Source organism: Acipenser ruthenus, chromosome 47 (assembly GCF_902713425.1).
Source record: "Acipenser ruthenus chromosome 47, fAciRut3.2 maternal haplotype, whole genome shotgun sequence".
NCBI lineage: Eukaryota > Metazoa > Chordata > Actinopteri > Acipenseriformes > Acipenseridae > Acipenser > Acipenser ruthenus.
Genome location: NC_081235.1, coordinates 9,424,982 through 9,437,851, shown reverse-complemented (window position 1 = coordinate 9,437,851; position 12,870 = coordinate 9,424,982). Strand labels below are relative to the sequence as shown.

General features: G+C 52.8%; 1 pseudogene; it reads left to right on the top strand.

The window, feature by feature from the left end:
• The first annotated feature begins 1,687 nt into the window (after nucleotides 1-1,687).
• Nucleotides 1,688-10,088, top strand: LOC117971442 (SH2 domain-containing adapter protein B-like; annotated as a pseudogene).
• The last annotated feature ends 2,782 nt before the right edge of the window (nucleotides 10,089-12,870 follow it).

The following is a 12,870-nucleotide window of genomic DNA, read 5'->3' as shown; positions in this document are numbered from 1 at the left end:
AAAAACCAATGGAAAGCGAAATCCACTCGGGAATCTGAGTGCGCCCCTCCCCTTTAAAGAGACGGCGTCTCTCGCTCTCTCTCTCTCTCTGTCTCTCGTGTTTTTGCCCCAAATCAGTCAGCGTTCTCCGAACAGACGAGAAGTGCAGCCTGCGGGATCGGAGGACAGCGGGACCCGAGGAAAGGGAGACTTTTTAAAGGGCTGTACACGTCACCAGGCTCCGGTTTAATTCGCTCCGCAGCGCGGGTTGGTTTTTCGGTCGTAGCTCTTGAAGCAGACCGTGGATTCAAAGTGGAAAACTCGCTGAACACAGAAACGCAGTCCGGAGTCCTCGCGAGGGCAGCCTGGTCTTTGAGGGGAGTAGAAAACACACAACAAACAGCAATAACCCGCTGTGATGCGGTTGTACGCGGACCCTGCTTCACTGCTGCTGGCTCCGCTATTAATCGCATTGATCTGCGGCTCGCCTGCTTCCTTACCGGGAGGTGAAGAGCACTTTTCAAACCCTGCCATTCTGTACGCGTCAGTGCGGAGTCCCGGGATTTCAGATCTTCGGCTATTTTATTAAGCTGGATTTTACTAAAGACACCAATCCAGGGATTTGAAAAAGTGATCTAATGAAATCTTATTGCATTGAAAAAACACCCACATAACCGCGCAGACAACCCGCCGGGACAGTAATAATAATATTAATAATACCAGCACGAGGGTTCAACGCATTAACCCGGTTTCGTAACAGCACAGGATCTGGGTGCAAATTAAACGTCATGTTGACTCCGCCTGTGAGCTTATCCGGACCGATAATACATTGAACACAATCACTGTGATTGGCTCCATAGAGGTACAGTAATAATAATAATAATAATAATAATAATAATAATCGGCCACAGACGTGGCTTCTGTTGCGGTGTGAACTGGCGCGTTGTTGCTGATGTTTAAAAGACTTTATAAATAGTTATCGTGCCGCCAGAAAGAGTGAGGAATGAAAAGAAACTAACGAGGGTCGCGATTGATCTAATCGTGTGTTCAATTACTTATCGATCACCCGTTTGAAATGAAGAACGAGAGCCAGGCAGGCCGGCGGCTCTTCATGTATCCCGCTGTACTGAACACGCACGTTACTGTAATAAAACCTCCTTCAATCTGATGGGTGGTTTTTTTAAAGCTCAAATCCGTTGCCTGTATTAAATTCTCGTAAGCATATACAAGGAATCCAATCCTTTAATTTGATCTGATTTTGCGAGAATGTTTCTGAGAATATTCTAATCGTGTGTTTGTATATAATATTTATCCAAGACACCTGGCGCCGCGCATTAGCTCAAACAAATCCAGAACATTAACTACTTTGGCTAACGATAAAGTTGCACGACTTTTTTTTTGTTTGTCTCATTGTAAACGTAAAACAGACACAGTAGCAAAATTCCAATTGAAATATTACTAATACTAATATTACTAATGGTGATGTGGCTGCGGACGCCCACCTGTCGGTTCGGTATGTAGGGCTGATCGAGCGCTGTGCCAGGCATCCTGTCTGTAGCGTTGACTCCGGCCCTTCGCATCGCTTACATATCTCAGCACATTACTCAGCACCAGCACCCTGGCCGCGTGTATTTGACACGCAAGGGAATGTGAATATCTGTGGAAACCCTTCTCTGGTAACGCATTCCCTCGCTGCTGGCTTGTTGCACGGATATCCAATGGATACTATTTTGAAAGTGTGAACGCTTGCAATAGTCTTTGTAATTCAGTAATATAAGGCGCTTTGTGAACTCTGGGATAGCGGTTTGTTTTACTGGACTCGAGTTCCCATCTCTCTCGCACTCCGCCCCGGGCGCCATGGCGAAGTGGCTGAAGGACTACCTGAGTTTCGGGAGCCGGCGAGTCCCCCCGCAGCCCCCCAAGCCCGACTACACCGAGAGCGAGCTCTTGAAGGCGTACCGGGCCCAGAAGAACCTGGACTTCGAGGATCCCTATGAGGAGTCCGAAAACAAGCCCAAACTGGACGGGGGCCCGCCCGAGCCACCGCCGCTCGGCTCCCCACTCAAACCCGGACCCTGGACATCAAATTCGTCTCCCCGAAACACCGGCTCATCAAGATGGACTCGCAGGACCTGAGCCGGGGGAAGATTCTGGTGTCGACTTCATCAACCGCCGAGTCAAAGCCGAACCGGTGAGTACAGAACTGGGTCTCAGATACTAGCACAGTGGAAGCCGGTTCCGTGCGTCACGGCGTGCAAGGGACGCAACTGCGCCGGCAGCCTTGTGCGTGTGTCTCTCTGTGTGTGTGTGTGTGTGTGTGTGTGTCTCTGTGTGTGTGCGTGTGTCTCTCTGTGTGTGTGTGTGTGTGTGTGTGTCTGTGTGTGTGTGTGTGTGTGCGTGTGCGTGTGCGTGTGTGTCTCTGTGTGTGTGTGTGTCTCTGTGTGTGTGTGTGTGTGTGTGTGTATGTGTGTCTCTGTGTGTGTGTGTGTGTGTGTCTCTGTGTCTCTGTGTGTGTGTCTCTGTGTGTGTGTGTGTGTCTGTGTGTGTGTGTGTGTGTGCGTGTGTGTGTGTCTCTGTGTGTGTGCGTGTGTGTCTCTGTGTGTGTGTGTGTCTCTGTGTCTCTGTGTGTGTCTCTGTGTGTGTGTGTGTGTCTCTGTGTGTGTGTGTGTGTGTGTGTCTCTGTGTGTGTGTGTGTCTCTGTGTGTGTGTGTGTCTCTGTGTCTCTGTGTGTGTCTCTGTGTGTGTGTCTCTGTGTCTCTGTGTGTGTGTGTCTCTGTGTGTGTGTGTGTGTCTCTGTGTGTGTGTGTCTCTGTGTGTGTGTGTGTGTGTCTCTGTTTGCGTGTGTGTCTCTGTGTGTGTGTGTGTCTCTGTGTGTGTGTGTGTGTGTGTGTGTCTCTGTGTGTGTGTGTGTCTCTGTGTGTGTGTGTCTGTGTGTCTCTGTGTGTGTGTGTCTCTGTGTGTGTGTGTGTGTCTCTCTCTGTGTGTGTGTGCGTGTGTGTGTGTGTGTCGGCAGTGCCTCTATTATCCAGCACACAATGAGCAGAAGTTGGGAGGATTGTGGACTTTGCTCTGAGCTCAGAGAGAGTGTGTGTGTGGATGTGTGTGCGTGTGTGGGTGGGTGTGTTTGTTTAAAGGCTGTGTGATTAAACTGGACTGTTTCGAGTTGATTTTGAAATGTTGATTTTGTTTTCCCCTTCTATAACAATGGGTGTCACTCCTGCTGAAAAGCAGAGGAAATGACTGCACTGGAAAGTGAATGGACGGGGGGGACGGGTGCAGTGCCAAGTTCTGATTTAATAAAGGTGGGGCAGCCCCTTGATTGAATGAGCAGCTCCTCGATTGAATGAGCAGCCCCTCGATTGAATGAGCAGCCCCTTGATTGAATGAGCAGCCCCTTGATTGAATGAGCAGCCCCTTGATTGAATGAGCAGCCCCTTGATTGAATCCTCAGCCGGTTGTGTAGCGGTTTGCTTTGCAGCAGCATGCCAGGTTTACAGCACGCTGGCTCTGTCACACCTGCACTGGAACCGGAGCAGAGCAGAGGGGAGAGGGGAGAGGGGGAGAGGGGGAGAGGAGAGGGGAGAGGGGAGAGGGGAGAGGGGAGAGGGGGAGAGGGGAGAGGGGGAGAGGGGGAGGGGGGAGAGCATGGGTGCAGTTTAGCTGCACACAGGCAAGGTCAATTCTATGTATTTTTTCAAGTTTAATAAAATCTGATTAATTTTTTATATATATATATAATATATATATTTATTTCCTGTTTTTATTAAAATGAAGTGCTCTGACACAGCTTTTTAATCCCTCTGTAATCAGATGAGCCCGTCTGTTGGAAAGTGCTCCAGACGCTGATCCCTAATCCCGGTCACAGAGTGTGTGGAGGGGGGGGGGGAGGGGAGTCTCGCTTACCTCTGGGGAACACGAGGGGAACACTGAGCAGAGCTGAGCGAGTTCTCGCTGTGCAATACAATCCACTATGTGCTTCAGAGCTGAGCTGAGCAGAGCTGGCAGACTCCTGGCACCAGACTGGACTGGACTGAGCCCCGGCGCAGCCCTGCAAGCACACTCTGTGTTTAATGCACAGAGAGAATTCTGAAGAAGGGGTTTCAGTCGGTCGCTCTGTGTTCTATCAGTGTGTGTGTCTCAGTCTCAGTGTGTGAGGGAGGGAGGTGACGCCAGTATTGATTGGATGCTCTATTGGAAGCCTGTCAGTGTGAGGGAGGTCGCAGCTCTGCAGTGTGTGTGTGTGTGTGTGAGAGAGACAGTGTGTCATTGAGCATCGATAAGCCCCTCTCTCTATTCTCTCGTCTCTCCCAGGCTGCGGTCCCCTCCGCTCCGGCTCCAGCAGACACGGATTACTCTGACCCGTTCGACGCACGGTCCGACCAAGAGGAGGCGCCGTGCAGCGAGAACAACGGATACATGGAGCCATACGAGGCCCAGAGAGTCATTACAGGTGAGGGGGGGGGAGAGAGGGGGAGAGGGGGAGGAGGGGGAGGAGGGGGGGTACCAGACAAGAAGTTTCTAGTTTGAGCACCGAATCTCTCTCTCTCTCTCTCTCCGTCTCAGAGCTGCAGAAGGGGGGTTCCTCGGAGCGGCTGAAAGGGGGTTCCTCGGAGAGGCTGAAGGGAGGTTCCTCGGAGAGGCTGAAGGGGGGTTCCTCGGAGCGGCTGAAGGGGGGTTCCTCGGAGCGGCTGAAGGGAGGTTCCTCGGAGAGGCTGAAGGGGGGTTCCTCGGAGCGGCTGAAGGGGGGTTCCTCGGAGCGGCTGAAGGGGGGTTCCTTGGAGCGGCTGAAGGGGGGTTCCTCGGAGCGGCTGAAGGGGGGTTCCTCGGAGAGGCTGAAGGGGGGCCGGCCCCGCAGGGGGGTTCAGCTCTATGACACCCCGTATGAGGAGCGGGGGGTTCACTTGGAGCCCGAGCCCCTGGGGGGGGAATGGGAGGGGGGGCCGCTGCCCCAGGATGACGAGAGACCAGCCGATGAGTACGACCAGCCCTGGGAGTGGAAGAAAGAGAACATCAGCAAGGCCTTCGCAGGTACTGAGAGAGAGCAAGAGAGGGGGAGAGTGTGTGTGTGTGTGTGTGTGTGTGTGTGTGTGTGTGTGTGTGTGTGTGTGTGTGTAGGGGGGGGGGGGGGTAAATCAGTCCCAGGTTTACAAAGAGCAATCACACACACACACACACACACACACTGGATCTGCTGGATGTTATTGAGATGTGATGGCAGTGTTTCCAGTTGTCCATGGAAGATAATAATGCTACAAAGAGGGGAGGCCAGGGTTGGAGCAGGTGCTAAGAGGCCAGCTGCCTCTCTCTCTGCATCCTCCCTCCTTCCTGTCTGTCAGTGTCCCTTGACAGCTTCAAGATGCCTGTGTCTTCATCTCCAGAGCCCTCTGTATTGTTCTGGGCAATAAAACAGACAGACGAGAGGAGTGAAAGAGAAACACTCCTTGCAAAATACAACAATGACAGCCAGTCCGGAGAATTCAAACACAGCACTGATAGCCTTTTAACGGTGTTTTATATTTAGCACATTATCATCACCCCCCTCTTTCACTCACCCACCCCCCTCTTACTCTCTCACCCCCCCTCTCTCACTCACCCCCCCTCTCTCACTCACCCCCCCTCTCTCACTCACCCCCCTCTCCCCGTGACAGCTCTCTCTCTCGCTCTCTCTCTCTGTCTCTCTCTCTCTCTCTCTCTCTCTCTCTCTCTCTCTCTCTCGCTCTCTCTCTCTCTCTCTCTCTCTGTGTGTTTGATCACAGTTACAGCTGTGTTGTTAATAGCTCTGCTGGGAGATGGCTGGCAGTTCTGTATCAATTTCTTATAAATGTATGAATTCTCTCGGTCTCCTCTCGGCTAGAGAGTAAACCTCTCTAATTAAAACGAGTCTTCCTCCCGCGCTCAGATTAATTCACTTTGAGACAAACGCTAAGCACTCAATTCAGAGTGACGAGAGGAGAGGGTCCCCACACTGGAGTCAATGCAGCCCATGGAAATAGATAGAACTGCCCTCCCCACACTGGAGTCAATGCACCCCATGGGAATAGATAGAACTGCCCTCCCCACACTGGAGTCAATGCACCCCATGGAAATAGATAGAACTGCCCTCCCCACACTGGAGTCAATGCACCCCATGGGAATAGATAGAACTGCCCTCCCCACACTGGAGTCAATGCAGCCCATGGGAATAGATAGAACTGCCCTCCCCACACTGGAGTCAATGCACCCCATGGAAATAGATAGAACTGCCCTCCCCACACTGGAGTCAATGCACCCCATGGGAATAGATAGAACTGCCCTCCCCACACTGGAGTCAATGCACCCCATGGGAATAGATAGAACTGCCCTCCCCACACTGGAGTCAATGCACCCCATGGAAATAGATAGAACTGCCCTCCCCACACTGGAGTCAATGCACCCCATGGGAATAGATAGAACTGCCCTCCCCACACTGGAGTCAATGCAGCCCATGGGAATAGATAGAACTGCCCTCCCCACACTGGAGTCAATGCACCCCATGGAAATAGATAGAACTGCCCTCCCCACACTGGAGTCAATGCACCCCATGGGAATAGATAGAACTGCCCTCCCCACACTGGAGTCAATGCACCCCATGGGAATAGATAGAACTGCCCTCCCCACACTGGAGTCAATGCACCCCATGGGAATAGATAGAACTGCCCTCCCCACACTGAAGTCAATGCACCCCATGGGAATAGATAGATAGATAGAAGTGGATAGAGAGAAAGGGAGAGGTGGTAGATGGAGGGATGGGGGTGGCTCTGCTCTCTCAGATGGAGTAATTGCTCATGTCTGCAGGGCTGTGATTCCCCATCAATAATGCATAATGAGAGAGTGCTGGAGTGAGTGCTGCTCAATAATGAATGAGAGGGGAGAGGGGGGAGAGGAGAGGGGGGAGAGAGGAGAGAGGAGAGAGGGGGGAGGCAGGTCAGCCGCTACTAAACGGGACGCTGGCCTCGCTTTGATTCATCATGAAAGAGACGTGCTTCAAACACAGAGCAATGAGGAAACAAGACTCCCAGCAACCCTTGCATACCCAGACTCCTCTCCTCTCTCTCTCTCTCTCTTTAGTGTTTCCCTGGTTGAGTGTCCAGAGGGGCCTCCTCTCCTCTCCTCTCCTCTCCTCTCCTCTCCTCTCCTCTCCTCTCCTCTCCTCTCCTCTCTCTCCTGGTTGAGTGTCCTTAGGGACTCTGCCTTGCATCCGGTTCTGTTTCTTCTCAGCCTGCTGCTGTTCAGACGTGTTTTCTGTTTTCAGTCGCAGCTCTGCTCTCCATGGCGTGTTTAACCCTCGCTGCGCTGGGAGGAGGGTTTCAGAGAGGGCCTGAGGGACTTGCACTCTGCTCTCCACACGGATGTGATCTTTTGACTCAGAAGCTGCAAATGATAAAAATACCCCAGAGAGCAGGCACTGTGTGTGTGTGTGTGTGTGTGTGTGTGTGTGTCAGTGTGTGTCTGTGTGTGTGTGTGTGTGTCTCTGTGTGTGTGTCAGTGTGTGTGTGTGTGTGTGTGTGTGTGTGTGTGTGTTGGGGTCAGTTTGCTAGGCTCAGTCTGCCTGTCTGTCTGTCTGATTTGCAGACTTACTCTTTCTGTCTGTCTGTCTCCCCACAGTGCAGTTTGAGGCGGGGGAGTGGGACAACTCACCCCCCCTGAAGGAGCGTCTGCGCCCCTCCAAGCAGAGTCCCCTGTGCGGGGGCCCCAAGTTCCGCAAGGGCCCCCGTCTGGAAGCAGCCCCCTTGCTGGGGGAGAGAGTGGATCCCAGCCTGCCTCTGGAGCAGCAGGTGTACGTCCCCGTGTCTCTGTCTGTCTCTGACCTGTCTGTCTGTCTGTGTGTGTCTGTGTGACCTGTGTGTCTCTCTGTCTCTGACCCGGCTGTGTGTCTGTCTGTCCCTCTGACCCGGCTGTGTGTCTGTCTGTCCCTCTGACCCGGCTGTGTGTCTGTCCCTCCCCAGGTGGTATCACGGAGCTCTGAGTCGCTCAGAGGCAGAGTCTCTGCTGACGCTGTATAAGGAGTGCAGCTACCTGGTGAGGAATAGCGAGACGAGCAGGAATGACTTCTCCCTGTCCCTGAGGTGAGGAGGGGACAGGGGACAGGGGACAGGGGAGAGGGGGGCTGGCATTCCTCATCACTCGGGTGAGAACCCAGGCAGCTTCCACAAAGAGAAACAGGCAGGATGAGAGAGAGAGGGGGGGCGAGTGAGGGAGACACTCTCTCCAGGCAGGCAGGCAGACTCTCTCTCTCTCGCTCTCTCACTCCAGGGATTTCCGGTTACTGTGGCAACCAGTGGGGAGCCTGCCGGCCCTCTCCATGCCATTCCATTCCGCTCCAATTAAAAGCACTGCACTCCAGTGAGCGCGTTACTGTGGGGAGATTGGGAGGGAGGCACAAGCATTGACACTGCAGACCTGACAAGCAAGCCAGCACAGAGCTGTCACACTGAGAGCTGGGAATGGAGCGGGTTAGGGTAGGGCTCGTTAGCATTAGTGTGCAGGGTCATGAACATGCCATGCCATTGCAAAGCACAATACTAACATCAAATCTCAGTGAATAGAAAACCTGCAGACTTTTCAGCAGTGGAACCACAAATCCCAGGAATGCAGCAGCAGCCTTTAACAGTGAGGCCTGTCTGCTGGTCTGAGCTGTGTGCACCTGTGTGTGTCCGTCGCCAGGATCCGCTGGACAGCACAGCCCTTTCCAATGCAAATGTCCCTGAATATTAGTTTCTCTTTGTGTTTCTAAGAGGGGTGTGCTTGTCAATGCAGGGCCTCGTTTCTCTTTGTGTTTCTAAGAGGGGTGTGCTTGTCAATGCAGGGCCGCGTTTCTCTTTGTGTTTCTAAGAGGGGTGTGCTTGTCAATGCAGGGCCGCGTTTCTCTTTGTGTTTCTCAGTAGTTCTGGTTGACACTGTATTCCACTCAGCCCTCCACTAAACACAATGAAACTAATAAAGCAGTGAGCTGGGGCAGGTTTCCTATTGAAATGCTCTCTCGGTAACCAACTCCTCTCTCTCTCCTCTCTCTCTCTCTCTCTCTCTAGGAGCAGCCAGGGTTTCATGCACATGAAGTTCACCAGGTCAAAGGACAACAAGTACATCCTGGGTCAGAACAGCCCGCCCTTCGACAGCATCCCTGAGGTCATCCATTACTACACCACCCACAAGCTGCCAATCAAGGGAGCCGAGCACCTATCACTGCTCTTCCCAGTGCAGGTACAGACGCTTTGATTGGACCACAACCTGACCCAGTGCAGGTACAGACTCTCTGATTGGACCACAACCTGACCCAGGGCAGGTACAGACTCTCTGATTGGACCACAGCCTGACCCAGGGCAGGTACAGACTCTCCTGTTGGACCCCAACCTGACCCAGTGCAGGTACAGACTCTCTGATTGGACCACAACCTGACCCAGGGCAGGTACAGACTCTCTGATTGGACCACAGCCTGCCCCAGTGCAGGTACAGACTCTCTGATTGGACCACAGCCTGACCCAGGGCAGGTACAGACTCTCTGATTGGGCCACAGCCTGACCCAGTGCAGCCTTTCACCTTCCTCTGCTCCTGCCCAATGGCGATGGTCTTTCCCTTGGTACAGTGTGACACCTGGGACAAACACACACACGTGTCGGACGTACAGTCCTGAGGAGGGAGTCCCGACTCAGCAATACTGCAGTGCGTCTCTGCAGCTCTGTGTGTCTCTGCAGCTCTGTACAGCTCTGTGTGTCTCTGCAGCTCTGTGTGTCTCTGCAGCTCTGTGTGTCTCTGCAGCTCTGTACAGCTCTGTGTGTCTCTGCAGCTCTGTGTGTCTCTGCAGCTCTGTGCAGCTCTGTGTGTCTCTGCAGCTCTGTGCAGCTCTGTGTGTCTCTGCAGCTCTGTACAGCTCTGTGTGTCTCTGCAGCTCTGTGCAGCTCTGTCTGTCTCTGCAGCTCTGTACAGCTCTGTCTGTCTGCAGCTCTGTGCAGCTCTGTGTGTAGTATAGAGAGAAAGCAGAATTGTAGCTCTTTTAGCCTTGATGGTGGTGTTACAAACGTTTGACTTGCAATATAAATATAGAGAGAATGATGTATATTTAAAAAAATAAAAATAAATAAGAACAAACTGCTTCCTTCCAGTGCAATGATGTTCCAGCCTAAATCTGCACACAGGGATACAGACAGAATTTAGAAATGCTGTTTCTGTGTTCAGAGCAGTCGGCTCCACTGCGTTCCTGTGATGACACAGTTCCACTCTGAAGGAAGCAGATCAGAGAGAGCCGGCTGCATTCGATCAGCACAGAGGCAATGATTCACCTCAACGCTGGACCAGCAGAGAGGGCTTCAATATCACTTTATATGAGCTTTCACTATCAATCACACCGAGAGACGCCCGCCCACACACACGCACACACACACACACACACACACACACACACACATAGAGACACGACTGCACGCACACACACACACACATAGAGACACGCCTGCACACACACACACACTCTCTCTCTCTCTCTCACACACACACACACACACACACACACACACACACACACACACACACACACACAGAGACACGCCTGCACGCACGCACACACACACACACACACACACTCTCTCTCTCTCTCTCTCTCACACACACACAGAGACACGCCTGCACGCACGCACACACACACACACTCTCTCTCTCTCTCTCTCTCTCTCACACACACACAGAGACACGCCTGCACGCACGCACACACACACACACACACACACACACACTCTCTCTCTCTCTCTCTCTCTCTCTCTCTCTCTCTCTCTCTCACACACACACACACAGAGACACGCCCACCTGCACACACACACACACACACACACACACACACACAGACACACAGAGAATCCTGAGCTCTGTCACATTCACATCAGCTCTGTAATCCTGAGCTGATGTGAATGTGTTTGATTGAGAGGGATCTCCTGCAGACACACCCCCTGCTCATGATCTCACAGGGGGAGCGGCTCTGAGCTGCTCGGGATACAGGCTGGGAGCCGGCCTGGGAGTGCACACTGGGATTCGATGGGGGGGGCAGGGGGCAGCTGGACAGCAGGGGGGATGGGGGGGGCAACCCAGATATTATCACGACACTGCGACCTGCTGTCTGCTGGGACAGCTGATACCCACTGAAACAAGAGCGTGTTTGTGAAAATGAAAGTGCTCGTTTCAGTCAGCGAGACACGTGGAGATAAGCAGGCAGCTGGCAGAGTGAACTGCGCGCTGAGACTGCAGTGCAAACTCTCACTGAGACTGCAGTGTTGAGTGTGGCGCTGGATGGGGGGGAATTATTCCTTCTTTGTACATCTGTGTAGAGCTGTTAACCAGTAATTGCACTCTAATTAGCAGGAACACACTCTGATTACCTGGCGCAGCCCCGACGGGAGCCATGGCAACCATCTCCTGAAGACCTCAGGAGCGCGAGCGCGTCCCGGAGCTGCTCCGTGTCTCTGACTGAGGGAAGAGCGGCGAGATGTTTTATTAACAGCAGTATCGGTACCAGGCTGCGTCTGATCAGCAGCAGCGGTATCACTGGGGCTCTTCTGCTGCTTCACAGTATTAGCGGCAGGACCCTTCTTATCCTCGTGAGCATCATTAGAATTAGCAGTGACGTGTCAGTACCCCAGCGGGTTTAATCACTGTATAGTACTGCTTCATTTAGGACTAGACGAGAGCCAGTGTTCGTTTCAATCTTTCTTTAATAGATTCAATAATATTTGCCAGAACCGTTTCTAAAGCAGTTTCATGAAGATCAAGATGAAACATTACTGAACCTGTAATACTTGCCTGCCAGCTAGTCTGTGTAATAGCTAGTCTGTCAGTTTCTGTAGGTCAACCTGTCACGCAAAACCCGTTCAGACCGACAGACAGACCAATCGCGTGCAGGTATTATCGTAGCGCGCTGTCTCGTTCTATAGGTCGAGCTGTCAGGAAGCGCGAGCGATCCTCCAGGGAGCGCTGACGGCACGCTCGGTCTCCACAGCAACCGGGTCGAACTCGGGGGCGGTGTCACTGCCCTTCCATCCCCTCCCCTCCCCTCCGCGCCTCTCTCCTCCCTCCGTAAGCGAGGAAGCGCCGGACAGACCAGGAGGGGTATTGTCTCCATACACCCCCCCTCCCTCCTCCCCTTCAGGGAAGAGAGCGAACGAGGAGAGGCGCATTACAGACAGACAGCCATGTTTGAGACAGTCCAGCTGGCCTGAGCTGAACTCGTGTGTGCACGGCGAAGGGTGTAAACACGCCACAAGGGCCACAGCGCACCTGCTGTTAAAAATGCAGTGAAAAAATCTCAGTGCGTGTCTCCACGGCAGCTGACAGCGACAGTGTGATTAACAGGGCTCGCGACAGCTGCGAAACAAGAGTGCGGGCCATTCCTGAACCGCAGTCAGAGACGGAGCCAGCAGCACAGAGAACTACAGGACTAGAGTCGAGCAATGTGCTTCAGAACAGAGGCAGCACAGAGAACTACAGGACTAGAGTCGAGCAATGTGCTTCAGAACAGAGGCAGCACATGAACTACAGGACTAGAGTCGAGCAATGTGCTTCAGAACAGAGGCAGCACAAAGAACTACAGGACTAGAGTCGAGCAATGTGCTTCAGAACAGAGGCAGCACAAAGAACTACAGGGCTAGAGTCGAGCAATGTGCTTCAGAACAGAGGCAGCACAAAGAACTACAGGACTAGAGTCGAGCAATGTGCTTCAGAACAGAGGCAGCACATGAACTACAGGACTAGAGTCGAGCAATGTGCTTCAGAACAGAGGCAGCACAGAGAACTACAGGACTAGAGTCGAGCAATGTGCTTCAGAACAGAGGCAGCACATGAACTACAGGACTAGAGTCGAGCAATGTGCTTCAGAACAGAGGCAGCACAAAG